The sequence below is a fragment of the Myotis yumanensis genome, unplaced genomic scaffold (assembly GCF_028538775.1).
Source record: "Myotis yumanensis isolate MYYU_CA2020_CCGP unplaced genomic scaffold, mMyoYum1.0.hap1 SCAF_12, whole genome shotgun sequence".
Lineage (NCBI taxonomy): Eukaryota > Metazoa > Chordata > Mammalia > Chiroptera > Vespertilionidae > Myotis > Myotis yumanensis.
Window position 1 is genome coordinate 46,269,849 of NW_027223763.1, and position 24,485 is coordinate 46,294,333.

Here is a 24,485-nt window from a genome sequence, read left to right on the forward strand (position 1 = left end):
TATTTGTAATCCCAAAGTCAACACTCATGGCACGTTCTCGGTCATTCTTGGACATGTACAGCAGTGAGAAATGTGAGCCACCCCGAGCACACATTCCCACCGGGTCACACCAGGCAACCCTCTGCCTTATCTCAGCTCTCATACTGTAAACAACTGTCCTTTTCTCAATCTATTTAGTGCCACATTTTTGTGCTTTTTATTGGTCATTTCACTGTTTGAAATGTACCCCAAGCACAGTGCTGTCTAGGGTACCTGAGCACAAGAAGGTTGAGATGTACCTTACAGAGAAAATACCTATGTTATATAAGCTTCATTCAGGCATGAGTTGTAGTGCTGTAGGCTAAGTTCAATGCTAACAAATCAACAAACGATATTAAATAAAGTGTCTTTAAACACAAACGCAAATAAAACCAGGTTATGTGTGGATCAACTGATGAGAAGGTTTTTACCAGAGGCTTGTAAAACTAAATCTGTAATTTCTCTAGGAGCGGTGGATCAGTATTAGCTGATTCAGTCTTTAAACACAGTGACTTTATAGAACATAACTATTGTGAAAGCAAGAATTGACCACATCTATTTTACCAATTACTTATTTATATCACTATGAACTCATGTATATGTATATTATTTTATAGGTTACCATCTAATACTATGATCATCTATTTTCTCGCTCAAATTGTTTCATCTTTGGCCATTGGGATGATAACATTATAGTGGAACTGTCTGGTGGTCACCATCTCGACCAACTGATCAAGACCAGCATCACCGATAATCATTCATACGGACATCCTGAATGCTGGATTTGATGTACTGAGAAGGGTGAGGATGTTCTGGGGTGCTCTGGATGACTTCAGTCCAATCACAAAAAGATACCAGACAGACCTGAATTGAGTGACGTCCAGCAAAATAACTGATCAATACTCTTTGGGGCTGTCAAGGTCACAAAAGAAAAGGAAAGACTGAAAAATTCTAAGAGACGAGAGAGAAATAACAACCAAATGCAGGAATCCTAAATTGGATTTTAGGAACAACAGCAGCAGAAAAGACATTAGTTGGACACTTCAAACTAGAGATCAACTGGAGCAGTGGTTCTCAACCTTCCTAATGCCGCGACCCTTTAATACAGTTCCTCATGTTGTGGTGACCCCCAACCATAAAATTATTTTCGTTGCTACTTCATAACTGTAATTTTGCTACTGTTATGAATTGTAATGCAAATATCTGATATGCTATATGTGTTTTCCGATGGTCTTGATCTACAGGTTGAGAACCGCTGATGGAGTCTTTAGTTTAGTTCATGGTATTATACCAATGTTAATTTTCTGGTTATGATAACTATACTACAACATGTAAAATGCTAAATTCCGGCATGCTAGGACATGGACACTTTGAAACTCTCTGTACTATTCTTGTAATTTTTCTGTGCCTGGTTCAAATTTTTGACCATTGGATGGTATTGCATAGCCCTGGTTGTAGAAGTTGTGGAAGAGCAGGGAGAAACTCTATTTCAGAGACTATGGATATCAGGAAGTGTTTAATTTTCCAGACAGTTTTATTCTGGTAGAGTATTAATTTTCCAGGTAGTTATTCTAAATCCAAAAACCTTTGGGGGAATAGTAGAGAAAATAAATGCCTTCTACTTTAAGATATTATAGAAGATGTGGTTGTTCCTTAGCAGGAAACTTCTCTTCTAGCTGTCGAACTTGGGCAAGCCATAAATTCAGTTTCCCCATCCATCCATAAAAATGAAGGAGCTCAAATGAATAATTATACATTACATCATATATATATATATATATATATATATATATATATAATAGTATTATTCTAAATTAACCTTATTATTCAGCATTTGAAATCAGGTAGTTCATGAATACACTTTAGGATGTTTATTCTGCTTTCTTAATAATAAGCAGTAGTGTTGACATTTCACAGGAAATCCAGGAATTAAGTAACAGTTTGAAGAAATTCTGCAGCAGTGCCCCCTGAAGCTCATCTATAAAATACACTTTACATGCTCACAAACAGTATAAATATATCTAAAGAATCAAGAATAATGCAGCCCTTTAAAATGCATAAATCACCTACCTATCATGTGGGAAAGCAGATTATAAATGTGCAGATGTATAATGATTTCAGATAACATTTTCCCACACAAATATTTTTAGATGGAGATAAAGTAGAATTCCTACTCATAGAGTATTTATTTTAGAAGACAGAAATCATCAATAGAAGAAAATGCTCATTATAAACTGATAAAATGCAACATTAAGAACAAAAAATAAAATGTTTATATACATTGAATCAACTCTATTATTAGGGAAATCATAATATTGTTAGATGTTGCTCTGTTGACTAAGAACTTCAACTCCTGTCTATTTTATGATTAAAACCATTGGGGAAATATTAGGAAAGTGGAATGAGAAAGAAAGCAATGGATCTATGAGTGTGTAATAGTCACTCAGAAGGAGTGAGAAGTTGAGTGTGAATCCTTTGTGTGTTAATGAGATGACTCCACCTCTTCCCTTTCTTACCTGACAAATCCATCAGTTCATTTAGAAGAGTAAAGAAGAAATGAGAAACAAGGATAATAATAAGAATAGAGTTCAGTTTATGGCATTTCATGTGGGTAATAATTCCCCTACCCATTTTATGGAAGGACAAAAGGTACTCTGTTAAAAAATTTAAATTTACATTATTTTAACCATTTTTGATACACATTATATTATTTTTCAAAGATAATAACTTGAATTTCTTAAAATTAATCTTCTAATCACTAAAAAATTAAATAATCAACTCTAGTAGGAATGGAGTAGACTGGTGACCAGAATAGAAAAGTGTTAATACTGTGAGTTTCTATCTGCTTGAATCTTCATCCTTATTTATGTTGGTCAAGTAATTTCATTCTCTGGGCCTAATTTCCTCATTTTAATGTAATGAGAATATAAGTCATACTGCATAGTATTGTAATGAAGATTCAATGAAATAATATACATAAAATACTTGGCATAGATCTAGTACATAGTAAGCACTCTATAAATATGAGGTATTATTTTAATGTAACTTTAACAGAGAAATGTATGCAGGTATATGTGTAATTAAAATAAGGGTGAAGAAGACAGGAAAGAAATATAGTAAAATATTAACAGTGGCTATCCAGTGTGTAGGATTATAGGTGATTATGTTATTTTTTTTTAATGTTTTCCTTTATTAGTGTTATTTTGCCAAACTTCCTACAATGGACAAGTATTTTTTCCATAATCAGGAAACACATGTTGTTTTAAAAAACAAGAAAGCTGAGCAGGAACTATAAATTCACAAATACATTCTTTTATGTCCTTCGTTCTTTTCAATAATACATTATCTATTCATTTCTGACCCAGGAAACGCTGGGTATGGACAGCTCACTTTCTCTTGACTGAAGTTAGGCTGGGTTTGCTAGTATCTCCAAGGACAGGAATGAAAAATGAGAAAATCAGTGGGGGACGGTGGAGACCAAAGAAAGGAGATCTCCAGGTAGCCACAGAACATGAAGAAATAGAGACAGAAGGGGAAGAACAAAGACAGGGGGCTCTGCCAAACTTCTCACACACCAGAGAGACTGCCAACAGAGAAGAAAGAAAAGACCAGAAATGTAGTATGGAGCATTTTGTGCATAAACCACCCACAGCAAATGTTTTCAAAGTCGATTGAATATCTATAAAAGAAAATACAATTAGAGTCTACTGTGGTGAAGAACCACAGTACTGGCCGTGCGGCTCTGTAACCATTCTTAATGGCTCTTTTCCAGTCATGCTACCAGGTTAATGATTATTTGCATTTCATTTCGAAATTTTGGGAAGAGACTTCTGACAGTGATAAGGATACAAACAACCTACAGATTAGACAAGGAACTTTCTATTCACACTTCTTACTCCTAATTAAACACCCAGTTTACTCTTTATGACTGCTACTCCAGGTGTTACCCATACAATTGCAAAACTAACCTCTGGTAGAAGAAACTGCCAGTGACCTCACATAACCCCGAAGTAAATGGGGAGCAACTTCCAATGCCCTTCCTTTAACAAAACATGAGGCTGGCCTACCCCTCGTCATTGGGAGATATATTCCATCGGGGCTAAGATATTTACGTTTACCCAACCACACGAACTACTACTCAATCTTCCCCAGGGACAGATTTGCCACAGCTGACCATGGTGAAAGGTAAAGCTGGTGGCCACAGGAGAGAATCAAGTTGACAATATAACCAGGGATTGAATCCATGACTTGGTTTCGTTGGCTCTGTGAACTAGATGGCTGCCCATCCAACCAGGAAAGGGTCAGGGTTGGGGTTGCAAAAGATGATTTGATTAGGCTATAAACAGAAACAAAAACGCAATTGAATTCCACTGACTTATAATTTTATGAATGGCTAGAGGCTATTTACTGGTAAATTACTAATTGTGGTATTATTAAACTAAACTTAGCATACTGCCAGTGTTTGTTAAAACTTGATCTATATCGTAAGATGGTTCAGTGCCAGGCAATGCTTGCCAGTGTGCAGAAGCTCCCACTGGGTATGCCCCACATAGAAATAGAATTCCTGCACGTTTTCAGAAAGGACACTTGGGGAGGAGCCTCATCGCAGTTGACTTGAGATGGTCAGGTTTTTAATTACTATTAATTTCCCTTTTTAATTATAAATTGCTCTTAATTTAGCATTTTCATTACAAATGTAGTTTGTTATGGTTGTTTGGTTAGTACTAACAACTACTGTTTTAGCGTTCTTTTTAATCCAGGCTGAGATCTTTATATGCTCAGCGATTTGCTCTGACCCTCCTTTGAGGCAATTAATATTACTTCCTCGTTTTATAGATGAGGAAACTAAGGAACCGAGAAGCTAGGTAACTTGCCTAAGATCACACAGCTGGAAACTAAAGTCAGGATTTGAACTCAAGGATCTTGACTCTGGAGGTCAGAAAACTTTTATTGTGAAAGGCCAGTTGGTAAATATTTTAGGCCTTATAGGCCATGTGTTCTCTACTCAGCTGTGCTAATGTAGCCCGAAAGTAGCTGTAGACCCTATGTGAACAAGTCAGCATGGCTGAGTTCTAATAAGACTTTATTTATAAAAACAGGCATAGTGCCTGCAATCAAACATAGTGCCCTTGTCTGGAATCAAAATGGGACCCTTTGGTCCACAGGCCGACACTCTATCCAATGAGCAAACTGGCTAGGGCATAATGTGATGAAATTTTGCTTCCTTTTTTTAACTGCAACATATGATCAAAATGAACATAAGATTATTTAATTATTTAAGTTCATGTTGCAATGTTCTAAGGTGTAAAAATCTGTACATAAACTTATCATTTGATTTTAAAATAAACATACAATCCATATATATTTGGCCCCATTGCTTTATATAATCTAATTGGAGCACATGAAGTAGGAAGGCCAATGGATCTTTTCAGCTACCTAGTATGGCTATAGTTAAAAAATGTTCGAGAGTCGCCGTCCTAAAGGACCGAGCTAGGGAAGCTACTGAGCTCCAATTATGTCTGGGAGGAGATTACAAATGGCAGAATTAAGGAGTGAGGGCATTTTATTACATTCATCAACAGTCTAACACAATGGCTCCTGTTATGGACTAAGTTATGACCCCCCAAAATTCATGAGTTGAAGCCTGAACCTACAATGTTACTGTGGAGATAGGGCCTTTGAGGAGGTAATTAAAATTAAATGGGGTCAAAAGGTAGGGCCTTAACCTGATACCCTGGTGTTCTCATAAAAGGAGGAAGAGTCACCAGAGCCTTTTCTCTGCGCTCACACAGAGAAAGGGCCACGTGAGGACACAATGAGATGGATAGCCAGGAAGAGGACTCTCATCAGACACTAACCCTGCTGGCACCTTGACAAGAGGACTTCCAGCCTCCAGAACTGTGAGAAAATAAAAATCTATTATTTAAGCCACCTAATCTGTGGTATTTTGTTATGGCAGCAGGAACAGACTGATACACCTTCCAACTTTTGAATGTAAACATTATAAACTTCCACAAGATATTAATTAGTTGTATATTCGCTCTCTACTGATCGAGATTTTATATAAATACATATATATTCACAAAAGTAATTGGATATGATGACTTCAGTAATGCCTATATGTTACTAATCATGAGTATAAAACTATCTCTGGTAAAAACTGTTGTATGTATATTTGGGAGATATTATTTTATTCAGTCTGTAGATAATATTTGGTACTAATATATCTTAATAGTCAAATCCTTTACAGTAGTAACTCCATTGACCCTCTGACACCCTTAGTCTTCTGGGAAGAAATCACCTATTCCCAGTGCCTTTTCAGTTTGGCTACATTTGCACACTCTTTAGTTTAGTCTACCCCTTCCAGCTGCCCCTGATTGAGGGCATAGCACACAATGAATGAATGATGCCAGATTTGAGGGCAGAGAAGAGTCATGGCAGGTATGGGATTGAAAGCTGGCCTGCTGTTGTATAATTTATCACACATTACTCCTATTTGCCTGGGATGAAGCTCATTGGGAAGAAGCATCAATATCTTAGACTTGTTTCTATATCCCTTGAGACATTTATCATTATAAAAGCTTAATTAATATTGTTAAACAGAAGAGGGATCTAGACTAGGGGATTTCCAAACCTGGTTTATCATCTCATTATCAGTATTACCTGAGGAGGTTTTAAAACTATGGATACCCAACCCCACTCTGAACATCTCTGAAAGGATTCGATGCAATTTTACTATGCTCATCTGGCAATTCTGATGCAGCTTTCTTGGCACCCTTTCTCAGATTTTCATTTGACAGTTTCATTAGATGAATATAACCAATGGCCTCAATTAATGGCTACCCCATACTGTTGCTCTTTGCCCTGTAACTTTGTAGTACCCTACCACTCAGAACTCTCCCAAGGGACTTTTTTGGCCAACAGAATTTTAGCAAGCTTGATACAATCAGAGACTTGGAAAAGTGTTTGCTCGCATGCTTCCATGTTGTCTTTTCAGCCTCGGCTACTGCAGTGAGAATACCCCAGGAGAGATGGCTGGAAGGATACAAGAGGTACATAGAATAAAGCTGAGTCATTCCAGCCAAGGGTAGGCTAGACTAGCCACTCATCATTGCAGATACATAAGATCATCAGAATCACCCAGTGAACTGTAGACTCAGGAAAAATAATAAATGGCTATTATTTTAAGCCACTAAGGACTGGGGTGGTATGTTCCACAACAGAGCTCTGATACAAAAACCATGAGGCTTAGCAACCAGGGGAACAGGCCATCTAAACCAAAGGCTGGATATTGATGATGTCAAAGAGAATTTTTCAATTTATAGTCTGTAGGATGGTATTGTAAAGCAGAAAGGGGATTTTCCAAGGTTAGCATATGGGAAATGCTAATATAGCTGGTTTCTTTGATACAGAATCTCAAAACCTTTCATATGAGTCATATAAATCTTACAAAGGAAGAGCTTATTTGACCACAAGACCTTCTCTAGCCCCCTCCCCCAACAGTGAACATCGCACAAAATGAATATCCCATAGAACATACCTTGGACATTATTTAAGACAAATTGGTCTTCATCTTGCTTCAGTGTTTTTCCAGAGGGTAGAACTGCACTTAATATATGGCATTTATATGGATTGGAACTAAATCAATTCAAGCAAGGGCTTGTCAACTATGAGAGTTTTTCAAAGATGAACTTGCCTGCCATGTGAAATCCTAAGAATGAAAGCATACAAAGAGAGATGAATATGAGGTTTAAAGAGTTTTTGTAAATAATAGTTACCTTCATTGAGATTCTCATTCAATAACATGATGAAGAATTCAGATTATCTCTTTTAGTTCAGATGGTTAATTTTCTGTGTCAACTTGGTTAGACTATGGTGCCCAGTTATGTGGTCAAACACGAGCCTAGATATTGCTAAGAAGGTATCTTGTAATGTGCTTAACATTTACAATGGACTTTAGCAAAGCACATTACTCTCCATACTTGGGGTGGGTCTCATCCAATCAGTTGAGATCCTTCAGAGGAAAGAGAGAAGTTTCCTCTAGAAGAAGAATACTGCTTCATAGAAACCCTGCCTGAGTTTCCAGTCTTCTGGCCTATCCTGCAGATTTTTTTTACTTGTCATCCCCCAAAATCACATAAGCCAATTCCTTAAATAACTCCCCACTACTTCCCTATCTCTTTCTCTGAAGAACCCTAAATACAAGTACATACCAAATACAAGTAGATATCAAACATCATTTATATTTTATCATCATCTTAGATTAAAAATATAATCTAAAACTTGTACACCTACTGCTTCCTAATGCTTGTCTTGGGCAAATCAAAGTGTTAGTTTCCCCAGATTTCTCTTTTTGTTCCTCAAGGTCTCTTCTGGGCAGTCAACTAAGAAGTCGAGCTCATAACTGCATTACAGCTTTTATATGAGATTCCTAACATTTCCTTCTTAAGAAGTACAGATTTTATGAATCACCTTGGGTGGCATAGTAATTCTGCAGCTGTATAATGTTTCTGAGAAACTGACAGTCCCTATGAACCACAGTGGCCCAACTTGGCAGGGCCCCACTACCCATTTATGGCCTCAAACATGGGGTAAGAGGTCACAGAAGGTGCTTCTCTTTTCTGGAACTGAGTTAGAGAGATGGTAATGTTCCAGGCCAGAGTTAACACAAAGTCTGAGTTACTGCATCATGCTCTCTGAACGACTTCCTGGAAGCCTAATGAACTACTACAGATCCTATGTTAATATCCAATGCTTAGTCATACAGGAAAAAACAAAACTGGAGAAGATCAATACAATAAAAGAGGACTTTAGGAGAAATGAGTAAAGAAAATACCAAGTGTAGTCCATTGACTGTGGAAATAAGAGCTAGAACAACCATGCTGTTAGGTTAGGTGCCCTGTTCATACATTCATCATAAGACTTCTCACATTGTAGCAATGACCATCTATAACTAATTCCTTGAGGACACATCCTTGCGTCAATCACTCTTGTATTTCCTCTATTTCAATGCCGGTACATAGCAGGCACTTAAAAACATTCACAGAGTGAGTGAGCTACTAGAATCATAAAACAGGATTTTCAATCTAAAATAGTGGCAGAGTAGGTGGAAGTTAAACTCACCTCCTACCCATGACCAAACTGCAATTACAACTAAAATATAGAATAATCAACCTGAATAAACAACTGAAGCCTAAATAAAGGCAAGAACATACAATGGGATAAAGACAATCTATTAAATAAGTGGTGTTGGAAAAATTGGACAGATACATGTAAAAAAAAATAAAACTAGACCACCTTCTTTCAACATAAACAAGAATAAACTCAAAATGGATTAAAGACTTAAATATTAGACTGGAAACCACAAAAGTCCTAGAAGAAAACATAGGCAGTAAAATCTGGGACATGTCCCATAGCAATATTTTTTTCTGATAAATCATCTTGGGCAAGGGAAACAAAAGAAAAAATAAATAAATGTGACTATATCAAACCAAAAATCTTTTGCACAGCAAAGGAAGCAATCAAGAAAATGAAAGACAATCCACTGAATGGAAGAACATGTTTGCCAATGATACATGTGATAAGGAGTTAATATCCAATATTTAGAAATAACTTAAAGAACTCAACACCAAAAATACAAACAATCCAATTAAAAAATGGACAAAGAATCTGAATAGACACTTCCCCCAAAGGACATACAGATGGCCAATAGACAAATGAAAAGATGCTCAGCACCACTAATCATTAGAATAATGCAAATTAAAACCACAAGGAGATATCACCTCGCCCCTGGCAGAATGGCTATCATCAAGAAATCAAACAACAAGCGTTGATGAAGATGTGGAGAAAAGAGCACCCTCATGCACTGTTGGTGGGAATGTAGATTGGTGCAACCACTGTGGAAAACAGTATGGAGTTACCTTAAAAAATTAAACATGGAACTGCCTTATGACCCAGTGATTCCACTTCTGAAATATAACTGAAGAAGCCCAAAACACTAATTCAAAATAATATAGGTACCTTATGTTCATTGTAGCATTATTTACAATAGTCAAGATTTGGAAGCAGCCCAAGTGCCCATCAGTAGATAAGTGGATAAAGAAGCAGTGGTACATTTACACAATGGAATGCCACTTGGCCTTTAAAAAAAGAAGGATATCTTACCTTTTTCTACAACACGGATGGACTTGGAGAGGATTATGTTAAGGTGAAATAAGCCAGTAAAAAAAAAAAAAGACAAGCACCATATGATTTCATGCATATGTGGCATCTAATGAACAAAATAAACAAGCAAAATAGAAACAGACTCATAGAATCAGAGAACAGGCTGCCAGCTGTCAAAGGGAGGAGTTTGGGGGGCTGGGTGAAAAAGGTGAAGGGATTAAGCAAAAACAAAACAAAACAAAAAAAGACAACTCAGAGACATAGACAATAGTATTATGATTACCAAAGGTAAATTGAGTTGGGGGAAGAAGCAGTGGGTAAAAGAAGGATAAATAGGATGAATGGTGATTGGAAGGAGACTTGACTTGGGGCATGGAACACACTAGACAATATACAGATGATGTATCATAGAACTATACACTTGAAATCTATACAATTTTATTAACCAATGTTACCTGAATAAATTCAATTTATAAAAAAAAGAATCATAAAGCACTTAGCATCCTTGTAGCCAGTCAGGATTATTTCTCATTCGACCATTGAGTTTAGCAAGCCCAGCGTGATCCGGCACCTAAGAATTCTTCTTTCTAAAGTAGTCCTGATATATATGTGCAGTACTTTGCATACTTACATGTTTAGAGTCCTTCGATTGGCATTTGTGTGTTTGTTTTACTTTGCTAGGGCTGCCATAACAAAATACCACAGACTCGGGGGCTTAAAAAACAGAAATGTATTTCCTCTCAGTCTTACAGTCTAGGAGTCTGAGGTCAAGGTATTGGCAGAGTTGATTTCTTCTGGGCTTCTTTCCTTGGCTTGTAGATGGGCGTCTTCTCCCTGCATCTGCCCATGGCCTGCCCTTTGTGCCAGTTTGTGTCCTAATCTCCTCTTTTTATAAGGACACCAGTTATATTGCATTAGGGCCCAGCCTAATGACCCTGTTTAGCTTAATTACCACTTTAAAGGTCCTATCTCCAAGTATAGTCACATATTGAGGTATTGGGGGGTTAGGACTTCAATATATAAACTGAAGTAATGCAGTTTTCCATACACCTTGTGAAGCACATAGGCATCAAAGGCACTTGCTTTGGAAACGTCCCTAATTACTGCAGCCTCTACCATGTTTCAAATGGCAAACTTCTTAATGGTCTTATCCCTGGGCATGCACGGGGCACTGTTGGTGCAGCGAATAGGCTGCACATGGCTGGGATCTTTTGGGGGCATGGCTGTTGTTTCTTTTCTTGGTCATCTTGAAAGCGAGGACTGAGAGTTATCTGCAATTATTTTCACTGCTTTAAGGCCAAGAAGGGAAAGTCTTTATATCTATTCTATCTCAATATCATCTCTCTGGTTGGACAGACCTCCTCACTAAGCGTGAAGGGAGACAAACTACAAAGTATGCTCTTGGCATCTTTCCTCTAATTGGTCATTAAATCACCTTCACACTAATTAATCAATTCCTTTTTCATTTATCTCAAAATTTTAGTTCCCCTTTTAGAATTCTTGAAAGCTGAAAGAAAGAGGAACACGAGAGTCCAAAAGTGGCCCATAGAGAAGTCCCTTGTTCCTGGCCCCTTTGAGAACTGGCTGACTCTTAGATCTGCACGGTACCAGCATGTAACACACCACCTGGTATGTAAGAGGTGTTCTAAAAATAGATGGTAAAAATGATGTTTGCAGGAAAAAGAACCTCCTGCTAGGTTCCTGTTTCCAGGTTCCAGGGTCACATTTGCCCCCTCAACAACATTCTCATATGCTGACTCATGTTGAACTCATTGTACTTTTACTTTTTAAAAACATATAACCACTTATTTCCTGGAGTTTCAACCGACTTGCATTTGCAGACATTTACATTAAAACAGGCACTAAAAGTCTTTGAATTTTTATTTCTTCATAAACAAAAATGAAATGGCATCAACCCATGAGACAACATTACCCATTCAGAGATGAACCCATTGATACATACACCAGCAGCCACTCATGGAGCCCTCTCGACTCCATGAGTCAAGTGTTCAAAAGGCACATACTAGCTCCTGACCTTGCCTTTGCTCTGGCCCAAGAGGCAGCATCAAAAGGCAAGTGTGGGCACTTGGTTAGTTGCTAGGGCCTTCCTTTTCTAACACCAGTCAGGCATTCTTGTGATGGGCTGAAATCCATTGATATAAGGACCCTGTTGCTTTAAATGCTGAAAATTTCATGTAGCATTATGTATCTTAGCCCTGTGGCTGGTTATTTGATTCTGATCCTTGAATGAATGAGTATGATCTGTCTTCTATCTCTGGACTCAAACTATACATACTAGTTCTTGTTACGATGATCTATCTGAGAGGGGATGAGGAAACCCAATGACTAATCAGCACGTTTTTTGTTGTTGTTGTTCGTGGTTTTTTTTTTAAATATATTTTATTGATTTTTTAAGAGAAGAAGGGAGAGAGATAGAGAGCCAGAAACATCGATGAGAGAGAAACATCGATCAGCCGCCTCCTGCACATCTCCTACTGGGGATGTGCCCCCAACCCAAGTACATGCCCTTGACCGAAATCGAACCTGGGACCTTTCAGTCCGCAGACCGACGCTCTATCCCCTGAGCCAAACCGGTTTCGGCATCAGCACATTTTTGACCAGTTTATTCAGAACAAAATGCCAAGGAAACAGAAAACTAAACTCCATATCCTCCATATTGAGACTGAGGAGTCTTGATCGACAGTGTTCAAAAGGACCACAACTTAGCTTCTTGAGAAATGTCATCATCAGCTGTGAAATCAGGTAAAACCCAGTGACCTGTCCTGCTATAAACATCAATGGCCAATAGAATGCCACCTCCTATCACTCACTAACATTGCCATGGAGTTCTTCATTACTAGATGGGGTTAAAAGTGTGATATGTTCAACAGTGAACTCAGGGTCATGATGACCAATATTAAAAACTCAACTTCTTAGTCGCTGTATTCTCTAAGCAAGTTATCAAGCCTGCTTTTTTAGCTTATTTACAAAATTGGAATGCGGCATCTAACACCTAAAAGAAGTGCTGGGAGGATTCACTATGGTAAAAATCATTCTGTCAATTAGCTAGCAAATGTCTACTGAGGGCATACTAGGTGCCAGGCACTGTTCTAGGATCTGGAGAACAAACCCTAGTGGAGCCTATATTTTTAGGGAGGGAGATGGATTCAAAAATTAATGAGCAAATACATGAGCAGAGTGAGGAGACAGCCAGGGATACACCATGGGACTGGGAGGCTCTGATTTTAGATAGAGCAGCCAGGGAGGACTTCTCCAATGAGAGGACATATGCACAGAGCTCAGCATGAAGTAGGAGACTGAGACTTGCACATTTCAGAGGGAAAGGACAGCCCTGCCCCCCAGACATAATAGCAAATGCACAAGCCCCAAGGCAGACACATGCTTGATATGTTGGAAGCCTGGGCCAGACAGCAGTGGAGGTGGGGAGAAGTCAGTTAGAATCAAGATAAATATTTTTAGGTGGAGTCACTAAAATTTGCTGATAGATTAGAAGTGGATATGAGATAAAGCGTGTGGTACAGAGCATTATTCAGTAGCTGTTGGTCTGGGGGTACTACAGAGAAACATCTACCTCAAGAAGACAGATCTAAAAGAGTAAGATGACATCCAGGCATAAACTCTAAAATCAGGACATAATGGCTCATATCCAAGATCTGCAGTGTCAGCTTAACAAGACAGCAGGGTGGTACCACCCTGCAAGATGAGACCTGACCACAGAGGCTTTAATGCAGCCAAAGAAGAGATTTGTCAGCCAAATGGGGGTTTCTCAGATGTGAAAAAATACATAAAAAGAGAATAATGGAGGCAGCAGCAGACTGTACCTTTCCAAACACCATCCAGAGTGTGGGGAGCCTTTGCTAAGTGATAACAATTATTATGGCCTCTTGGCAAGGCCATCTCTATGATAGGGACTGACTCAGGGAACTGCAGCCAACTGAGTTGAGTAGCCTAGCCTTTGGCAAGATGAGCCTTGTGGAGATGGATGCCGATTGCCTGGTAACTGTGGCAGGCAGTAAAAGGGGGATCTGGCTATGGCAATCACCAGAGTCCAGCAAATGGCCACTAACAGGAGAGAAGCACTAAGACAAAGGCAGACAAATCAGGAGATCATTGTTCCTTGGCCAAGGTGAAAGAATTGCAGTCAAACATAATTCCTCTCTTCTTTTGAACCCCAATCTGTATTACCACCTTTAACTTAAACAGTAATAAGACTTTGCATGCATAGTGCTTGCATAAGAAAGCACTGTAATACCTTTTTTCAGCCTTGGTGCTAGGTAATGAAAAACCTGATGAATGGTTTTCAACAGCTGAAGTCTCAACATAAAATTTTGTTAGCTCCTGCATAATTCAGCTGTAAAGAAAATTGTTCTCTGAAAATAGTATCCTATTGACTGATCCTATAAAATACTTATTGTTTGTTAATGCATGAGGTGGGTCAGGTTTCAGGAAAACAAACCATTCAATGTAAATGGATATTTCACATGATTAATTGCAACCTGAAGACATAGCAGTATTTTAAGTACATGGACAAAAATAATTCTGAAAGAGTACAGAGTACACTCTTCCCTCTTAAACGGAGGGCACTGAAGTCTCTTCATCCTGTTGTTAATGAATCAGAACATTAGTAATCATGATGCTCTCCGGAACCACTGGCGTCCACAGTGTGATATCTCCCTGAACCAAATGGTCCCCCTTAAAAATAAAGTAACAGTTTTTCTTTGATCTCTCCCTATCAGGAGACTAATTTTCTCTTTTGGCGATTGCCGGTGTATCTGACTTTAGCTGGATGCTATGGACTGAATCTTGACCCTTAAAGTTCACATGTTGAAACCCTACCCCCCAATGTACTGGGATTTGGAGATGGTGCTTTTGGGGAGTGATTAGGTTTATATGAGGTCTTAAGGGTGGGGCCCTCATGATGGCATTAGTGCTATTATAAGTCTCTCTCTATCCCTCCATCCCTTCCCCCCCCACCCCCGCAACTTCCCATATGCATGCACTAAACAAAGGCCATAAGAGAAGGCATCCAGCTACAAGCCAGGAAGAAGGTCCTTACCAGGAACCAAACTGGCCAGCACCTTGATCTTGGACTTCCCAGCCTCCAGAGAAGTAAATGTTCGTTGTTTAAGTCCCCTAGTCTATGTATTTTGTTATGGCAGCCCAAGCTGACTGTGACAGAGGGCGACCACGTTTCCATTTCCGATTCACTGCTTCTAATCTGCTGTGAACCGCTTGATCAAATTTAGCTTAGAATAAAAGTTTGAATGTGATCAGTGGGTGCTATTTCATTTATCTTGACAGCTCGGTGTCTTCATGATCTACTTTCAAATTCAAAGTTAAATTTTGGCATTCAGAAGGTCCATATTTACATATGTTTTCTAGGCTGCTAATAGCTGAGAACAGATTAATAAAACTAAACATATAGATCATTTTTAAGGAAAGGGGAAAAGTGTTCAATTGTCTCTCACATATGAGTTCAGAGAGCTCTTAAAGCTTTAAATTAAAAAAGACAAGTCCTCTTTGAGAAATCCTGATGATACTCTTTGACTTTTAGCATTTCTGGTGTGAATAGTTGAAAGAGTTGGCAAGGGTGGAGGCAAAGCAGAGGAATAAACAGAAAATGTGTATGCTAGAACTTATTTCGTCTTCACAAATATAGTTAAGATGGTATTTTTAGAGATTTCGAAGTCTGGGAATATTGGGGGCGAGGGAAGAATGTTGCTAAAGAAACCTCTGGAATAATAAAAAGTAGTATGTAGTTTATGCTAAACGTATTATTACTGCTGTTGGGTGTCAAGATAAGCATGAACTGCAAAAGGCTATTATTCTCCAAGTGAATTGTGTGACTTTTGACCAGTTTAACACTTGTTCTGGGAAGGGAAAGCTAGAAGCTTGCAGGGGGCCTCCTGGGCTGTCTATGATTTTTAGCAGACGGCTTAACATCGTGTGGCTAGGTGCTTCACAGAATGGGGTCAAGAAATACCCGATGAGGAGCCTGCCTACGAGCTGAACTTTTAAGATTTCCAAATGCTAATAAAGTCCTAAAGACAGGAAAAGAAAAAAGAACTTTGCAAGTAACAACTTGTTAGTTCATGTACATTTTATGCCATATATATATATATATATATATATATATATATATATATAATGAAGGCTTCAGGATGTAAGAAAGGAAAGGAAATGGAGCTTAGTTATAAAGCAAATAAAGAGATCACTTACTTCAACTTCTACCTCTGGAGCAGAGCCAAGCATGTCATGTGGGTAAAATGTAAAATGAGTTCAAATACTCTGTGGGCCAGGTGCCAGAATTTTAGCAGTGGCCACTGAAAAATAAAAAAAGCAAATAAGAAAATGATGTCATTCTCCCTTGTCTGTGTTATAAGCACAAGGTCCTATGTAACCATGCAGTTAGGTGTCTCCTATCTGCCCCCAGCAAATTTTATAAGCTGGCCAAGCACAGGAGTAGATGTAGAGGGACAGCTAACAAATACTTAGGCAAGAAATAGCTACATTTGTAAGACAGTTTACTAAGCACTTTCACCTAAATAATTACAACAGCCTCCTAAGAGATTGCATCATTCTTTCTAATTAACAGAGGAAGAAGGCAAAACTCAGAAGTTATATCCCCAGGGATTAAGAAGTACCAATTGCCAGTTATAAAAAACAACAACAACCACACGGAGATGTGAAGTACAGCATTCGAAATATAGTCAATGACATTGATACAACTATGTCTGGTGCCATATGGGTACTAAACTTACTGGAAGATCACTTTGTAAGGTATATAAATGTCTAATCACTCTGTTGTACACTTGAAACCAATATAATATTTTATGTCAAATGTAATTAAAAATAAATTAATAAAAAAAGAAGCTAAATTCATCACCCATGATCATAATGCCAAAAAAAAAAAAGACCAAAGAGAGGTCTCCAACTCAGATGTGACTACAAATTCAAGGTTCTTCCCACTGACTATATGAAGAAATATATACCAACAGAGGACATGTTGATTCCCAGCAGGGCCTGAGCACAGCCTGGGAACACACTTACACACTAGTTAGAGTAATGCCAGCTGGTGTGGCTCAGTTGGTTGAGGGTCATCCCATGCACCAAGAGGTCACTGATTCAATTCCCAGTCAGGGCACATGTCCAGGTTGCGGGCTCAATTCCCAGTAGAGGGCATGCAGGAGGTAGGTGATCAAAGTTTCTCTATCTCTCTCTCTCCTACCTTTCTCTCTCTGTAAAAACTTTAAAAAGCAACAACATTTTTTTAAAAAGATTAGCTAGAGCAATAATCCACATCAAAGTAATTGATTTCACACTATATCTTCTAGTTCCTAACTTATTTTAATTTCCTTAGTCCATTCAAAAATACAGTGACATGTTGGCATAGAAACAGTATCTCCTCATACACCCATCATGAACTCTTATTCATTAGAAAAATATGTATTTGCTCAAGAGTTTTTTAAACCATCATTCATCGATCAGCTTTTAATCAGCTATCTATTTTAAGCATCTGAAGTGCCAGAGCTTGTTTGCCATGAATGGCAGGGCAATTGCTAGTGTAGCTCAAGTTTATGGACCAGTAAGACCACATGGGTAACATGAGATTGAAAACACCATCACTTCAAACAGCTTTAAATGTTTTTCAAAGTTTAAAGATTTTTTTCAAAGCATGCACAAGAATCACGTGGGTGCTCATACCTACCATTAGTTTGAATGGAAAGTAATTTCGAAAGCTACTTTTACATGGAAATTTTGAACATGAATTTGTTGTCCAAAATCTCTTATTTTAACTCTTTGATCCTGTCTTCCACCTGGTGCATGTTCTATTCTATTCTACTATGCAGTTCAGCTTATCTCACCTTCACATAAAGATTATGAGGACTCCAGAGGTTTCTCCTTTCTTTGAGTTGCTTTGGCCTTCTCCTATAAATTAAGACTGACTCTTCATATGTGGTCATCTGTCATTTTTTTCATGTACAGATGTCTTTTGTTCCTTATAAAGATTATACCTTCTCTGAGAAGAAGAACTGGATATTATATACATCGTACTATAACAAAACCTTATGGAAAAATAAAGTAACTGCACTAGGTCTTTAAAATAGAGGAATTATGACATGGTGAAAATTTGGAGGGAACTGACTACACAGTGACAGAAAGGTTGAGAAGCCAAGTGGAGTAACCCAACCCATGAGTTAGCAATAATAAGAGGCCTCTCCACCCTTAGGAACAGGGAAGACAATGGGAAGAGCTGTTATCACAGCCCAGAAGCCAGGGCCCTCCAGTAAGAGCTGGAACCATGGAGGAGACACAGCTACTGTCAGAGACATCAAAGGAAACAAAAAGAGAGGTGAGAATTCCCCGACTTCTTCCCTGTTCTTGCCTCCAATTTCTTACCAGTGCCTCCTTTGGACACATACTTGGAAGCCGAAAAGTAAGAGAGCCTATATCTATTACAGAAATCATAGAAGAAAAGATGGAATGGATCTGAGAGTAAACAAGAAATTTATAGAAGGTGATCATTAAATTTTTACTGATAGACACAGAAATCAATTAATCCATGTGCAAACATTGTATATTACTACTCAACTTTCCCTTTTAGAATGATTAGTATAAAAGACTCCAGGATGAGATACTGTTTAAGAGATATTCAATATTGCTTCTAATAATGGTAGACAAGGAGATATAGACCAATCCTTCTACTGAGGATAAACTAAGGTACATATACACATATACACACACATCATATACATATACACACATATATACACACATATATACACATCTATATACATATATATGTATACATATACATATACATATACATATACATATACATATACATATTCTGCTTGACACATTGGGGAGCTAACATTAGTAAAGATCCAATGTTTGGATTTTTCTTCTGGGGGAATTTACCAATTCAAGAAGAGTCAGCCAAAATGCTAAGCAGCACTTTTGGCAGTCAATCTCATGGGGATAGAGTCACAAATGTTGTAGTCTGGGGCTTGGTAAGAGCGCTTAAGTCACCCTAACAGGGTGAACTAGAGGAGACTGGCTTTTGTAGTAACTTCAGTTCAGCTTTGAATCATCTTCATGCTTGAATTGGGATGGAGATGATTCCAGATGCAAAAGCTGCCAGGCATGTAGTAGAAAGAATATATAAACCTTCCCTGCAGATATAAATTATCCTAAACATCAATTATTTCTACAAATGGTTTTTTAATAGATTTCTGAAACACAATAAAATAATAGCAAGAAGATAGAAATAAGAAACAGCAGAACCAACAGAAAATAGAAATAGATCCACGGGGATTCAGATACTAGGTTTATCAGGTATGAACCTTAATATAACTATGGTTGCTAAATGTTGATAATTGTTGAAACTGGGTGATAGATTTTTGTGGGTTCATTTAATTTTCCTTCTACTTTAATATTTATTATTAATTTTTCATAATAAAAAGTCTATGAACCAACCCGAAGATAATCTTAGTTGGCTCTTTTGTTATCATGTCAGAAATACACTGAAAACCATTGCCTCGGGAAACACTGCATCATCTCTGTGACATTCCTCTAAGTAGGTATGTCATGAATAGCAATGAAATGTAAAAACCATAAAAATAAACCAACTTACTCTTTCCAAGAAATAAAAGGCTCAATTGTGAATTCAGCACAGAATAAAAACTATTTTTGAAGGATATATTAGATCAAAAAATAACTTAGAAATTTTAGAATTGAAAAATATAATAACTAAGCGCATCAAACTTAGAATCAATTCTGTGTCTTTACCTGTCTGATAATGATATTAATCATAATAATAGTTATACTTGTTATTTGAGTGTTTCTATACAATCCAACATATATAAGGTAACAGTTAATACTCTTTTTATGGCTTATATAAATGTTACATTAGATGCCAAATATGGAAAGGTGAGACAGAAGGCCAAAAGAAAAATACAGTAATCAAATTAAGATTCAGTGGATCAGTTTAGAACAATTGATACACAGCGAAAGACATATTTCATAAACTAGAACTAGTGGACAAGGTTAGAAAAAAATACTCAGATTGAAGCATAAAGAGATACAAAGTTGGAAAATATTTTTTAAAAGGGTAGGAGGCGATAGAAAATAGTGAAAAGATCTAACATACTTCTGGAATCCTGGAGAGTAAGGAGAGAAAGAATGAGACCAAAGCAACATTTGAAAAAATAGAGGCTGATCATTTTCCAAAATGATGAAAAACAATAAATTGTGTTCAACAGGTCCTATGAACTTCAATTTGGATAAAGACATTCTCACATAGGCAAATCATAGTAAAATGGCTTAAAATCAAATACAAAAAAGAAAAAATTTTAATATAGCTAGAATTTTTTAAAAATTGCTTTCAAAGAAGCAAGGAAACCAACAGCCATCTTATCAAAACATAGACATGAAAGCCAAATGGAATGATTTCTTCAAAATGATTGCCTTTTGGGGGGAGGAAGGAGGGACCAGGAGGAGACATGAGGGGGACTTTTGGGCTGCTGTCAGTATTTTACTTCTTTGTTTTTTCCTTTGTCATACCCTTTGTAATACTTTAAGCAATAAAAATAAATAATAAAAAATAAAAAATTTTTTAAATTTATTGGGGTGACATTGGTCAACATGATCATGTAAGTTTCAGGTGTGGGTTTCTGTTACAATTATTTTACTTCTTAACCTGGATATGCTTCTATAGATATTTACTTCATGGTAAACCAATGAGCTATACATTTATGACTTGTGTACTTTCCTGTATGTAATAGTTCACAGTAAGTTCAAAAAATAGATTGTGATAGAAAAATGTTATTATTACTAATCATACCATAACTGCCAAATACTGCACTAGCTGCATTTGAAAGCAAACTTTATTGTATCATGGAAGTTTAGGCTATAGCAGGAAAAGGCTGAATATTTGAGAAAAAAAAGTGATATGAGCTCCAGGTATATAGCTAACACTAGTGTTACCTCACTTTTTATTTGTGATGCAAAAGAAGCCTGGCTCTGTTAAACAAATAAATATGCTAGCCACAAATATTCATATCAATAATATGTTAAAGATGCTTCTAAAGTGTTTAGTAGAAATATTTGAAAGACATTTTTCCTCCAAGCTCTTAACTACACACCATCTACTGCTCTTATTATTTGTTTTTTAAATTTTAAATAACAACATTTAACAAAGGGGCAAGACTAGTTTTTTTTTTTTAAATGATCCCCTCATTAATTGTACTATCTCTGATGACTGACTTTTATCTATAATAAAATATTTAGGCCATAAGATCATAGGACTAGAAATGGACTGATGCCATTCCTTCTGGCAGTGGTCAGGCTGCATCTATGCTGCTTGTCACACTCCTAGGGTTGCCATTAAAACATGAAGAGAAGCTGATTGCACATAGTAAGAGTTTTAATGGATGAGCACCTGACCATTACAACAATTTCCACTTTCAAAAGCATCCCAACTGCCACTGTTACAGAGCATTGTAGATGAAAAGAGTGGGACTAATTGGAGCAATTAATTAAAAGCACACAATTAGCTTCCATGGCAGAGATTTTTTTTTTAGTTCTTATCCTCATCGCTTGAGGCCTGTGAGAATTTTGTTGTCTTACCACAGTAGGGGTTGTCTGTGCTGATCATTAACAAGGAGAGAGGACTGGGGAAAGAGGGATAGGGCTCACAGCCCAACAGGTGATAGAGTCTGGCCAGTTTCCAATGTGGCAGGCCAGGAACAGAGCAAAGACCAGGAGCTGAATGAGAACACAGGGTGGGGTCTAAATGAGGGCCACTGAAACTGGGAGAGGTCTTGCCAGTTCCTCTGTCTATAAAGAAGGTAACTATTACCTACCTGTCCATTTCCTTAGAATACGGAGATGTGTTAATGACTATAGTGTTGGCAGGGAAAGACACACTGCCTTTGTAGTTGAGTATTGCTGTTGCCCAGCCTGAGGTTGCAGGATTTCAAGGTTTGGTGGCTGATTACTAGAATAAAGTCTGATTTATTGATTTTTCTCTCATTCATTCATTCATTTATAATGATCTTATTGATTTCAGCCTCCCCACCCTACCAGAATGATAAGTTGGAGTCAGATGTCTCTAGAAAGACATGAAGAGTCAAAAAGGGACATAGGCTCCTCCACCCACATCCCTATCTCACAAAGAACTGACCCAGCTCATGCCTGGAAGCATGTAAAGAACATACCAGTAAGCCTGGGGTGCAGGATAGACCACAAAAAACCCTTTACGTATTTCAAATCAAGATGTCAGGCTGAAGCTCCAGCCCAGTTATCTGGCCACAAAGGAAGCTGAAACTGATGAAGTGAATTAAAAGTAAAGGTTCTGGAAAAGGTCGCTACATGATCTCATGTGTCCATCTGCAAAGGACCTGCCTGGGTTTTCCTCTGCCTGGGCATTCTGCTGGGAAATACCACCTACACAGGCTCACTTTTTTCATAATCAATCTCCGTTCTGATTAGATGGAGCTAGAATCACGGTGATTCTGGAAAGAGGATGCCCTAGTAAGCAAGTATTAGGACCAACGCTTCAAAATAAGCTCTTTTTCATAGCTGCTTTCACAGTCCAGTATATGTTGCATCTTAAAAATAAGATGAACTTGGTGATTCTTGGTTACAAATAAACTCGGTCTTTGTTTCAGCATTTTAGTTTGAGGCTAGAATTGTAAATACCTATTTTTTTGTTATGCTTTCCACAGACTTAAGATGAGTTAAATGTAGTGGCAAAATACTGACCAGTTCTAGAAATTCCTACACATTTAATAGAAACAAATAGTGAACAGCTAGAAAATAATGCAAAACCTATCTAAAAATCTCTTAGCTAAAAATTTGAAACAGGTAAAGCTTGTGATGATTATATAGAGAAAAGAGATTAAAATTACCTTTATTTTCCCACTTGATTCAACACTTAGCTGTTCTAATAATGACTGGACATTTGATATGTTTCTCTTTAAGCTCAAACATATTTGCTTTTTCTTGGCCATCCCCTGGTTGCACATACATAAATTATATCTACTTGTGTTCAGTAAACATGTATATCACATAGCCTATCAAAAATTGATGATGCTTCAGTGATTAATGCAAAATGCCAAAATAGTTTAATTGCTTTCTATACCCAAGGCTTCAAGCTCACTCTAACAAAACCAATTAAGGCACTGGCATAACGTTTGGCTGCACAGAGTAAATAGATGTAACCTTAAATAACATTCATTACCAATCAGTAAGGGTCAGGAAAATGGTGTCAAAACTGGATCCGTGTAGATGGCATTCAGAGCAAGAAGTACCAATATCCTGTCTTAGATCTCAGGCTCCCAGTCTACCAGAATTGTGAAAGATAGAAACCCACAAGAAACAATAGCAAATAGGAAGCAAACAACTGTCACAAAGTGTGCTTGTGGGCTCTAAAATGAAAGCTTGGAGAAGTTGGTATAAACAAGAATGTCCCATTTTTTAATTTAAATTAAGCCTAAATAGCTTTACACCGAAGCAAGCTTACCTACCAACATAGGCAGGAACATAATCAGAGACAGACAACAAGAAGCAGTGACTTTCCCAGGTTCTTAGCCCAATAACTGCCCCAAATCTGACCACTGCCCGAGGGAGGGAGAAGAGAATACAAGGGAGATAAGACAGCTAGGCCTTGTCCCCTTAAGGAATGGTCTTGGTCTTTATAATTCAGCTCTAAAATGAAAGAACTAGAAAACCGTACGCTACAATCAATGGTTAAATGTGATACTGACTTCTCTTTGGGTGAGCCAAAAATGCTTTCAGCTAACACTAACAGAGAGAAACGTCGACTCAGCAGGCAATGGTTAGTATAGATTCACCAGCTCAGAGATAACAGAGCCCATGTCTCTGCTATTCTCTTGGTCTTTTTCTCAGATCGGCTACCTCGTGGTTGCAAGATGGCCACTACAATCCAGGCATCACATCAGAATGAAAGGCCAGGAGCAAGGGAAGGGGGTTCCAACATCGATTCAGAAAATAAGACCCTTCCCCGCAACTGTCAGCAGAATGTTGTTTACATGTAATGAGACAAAACTGTGTTCTATGGCCACTCTTGGCTGCAGGAGTATGAGTGTTTGGGATGTGGGAGAGGGAGTCTTGAGAAAGAGTACAGGAGGATGATGGGGGCAAGATAAAAATAATGAAATAAGAGCTTTTAAGGAGATGACATAAATATCTGGCATCAGATTTTGAGGAAAGGTTACTAGAAGTGAGAAGGACATATTCCTTATTTCTCACATACC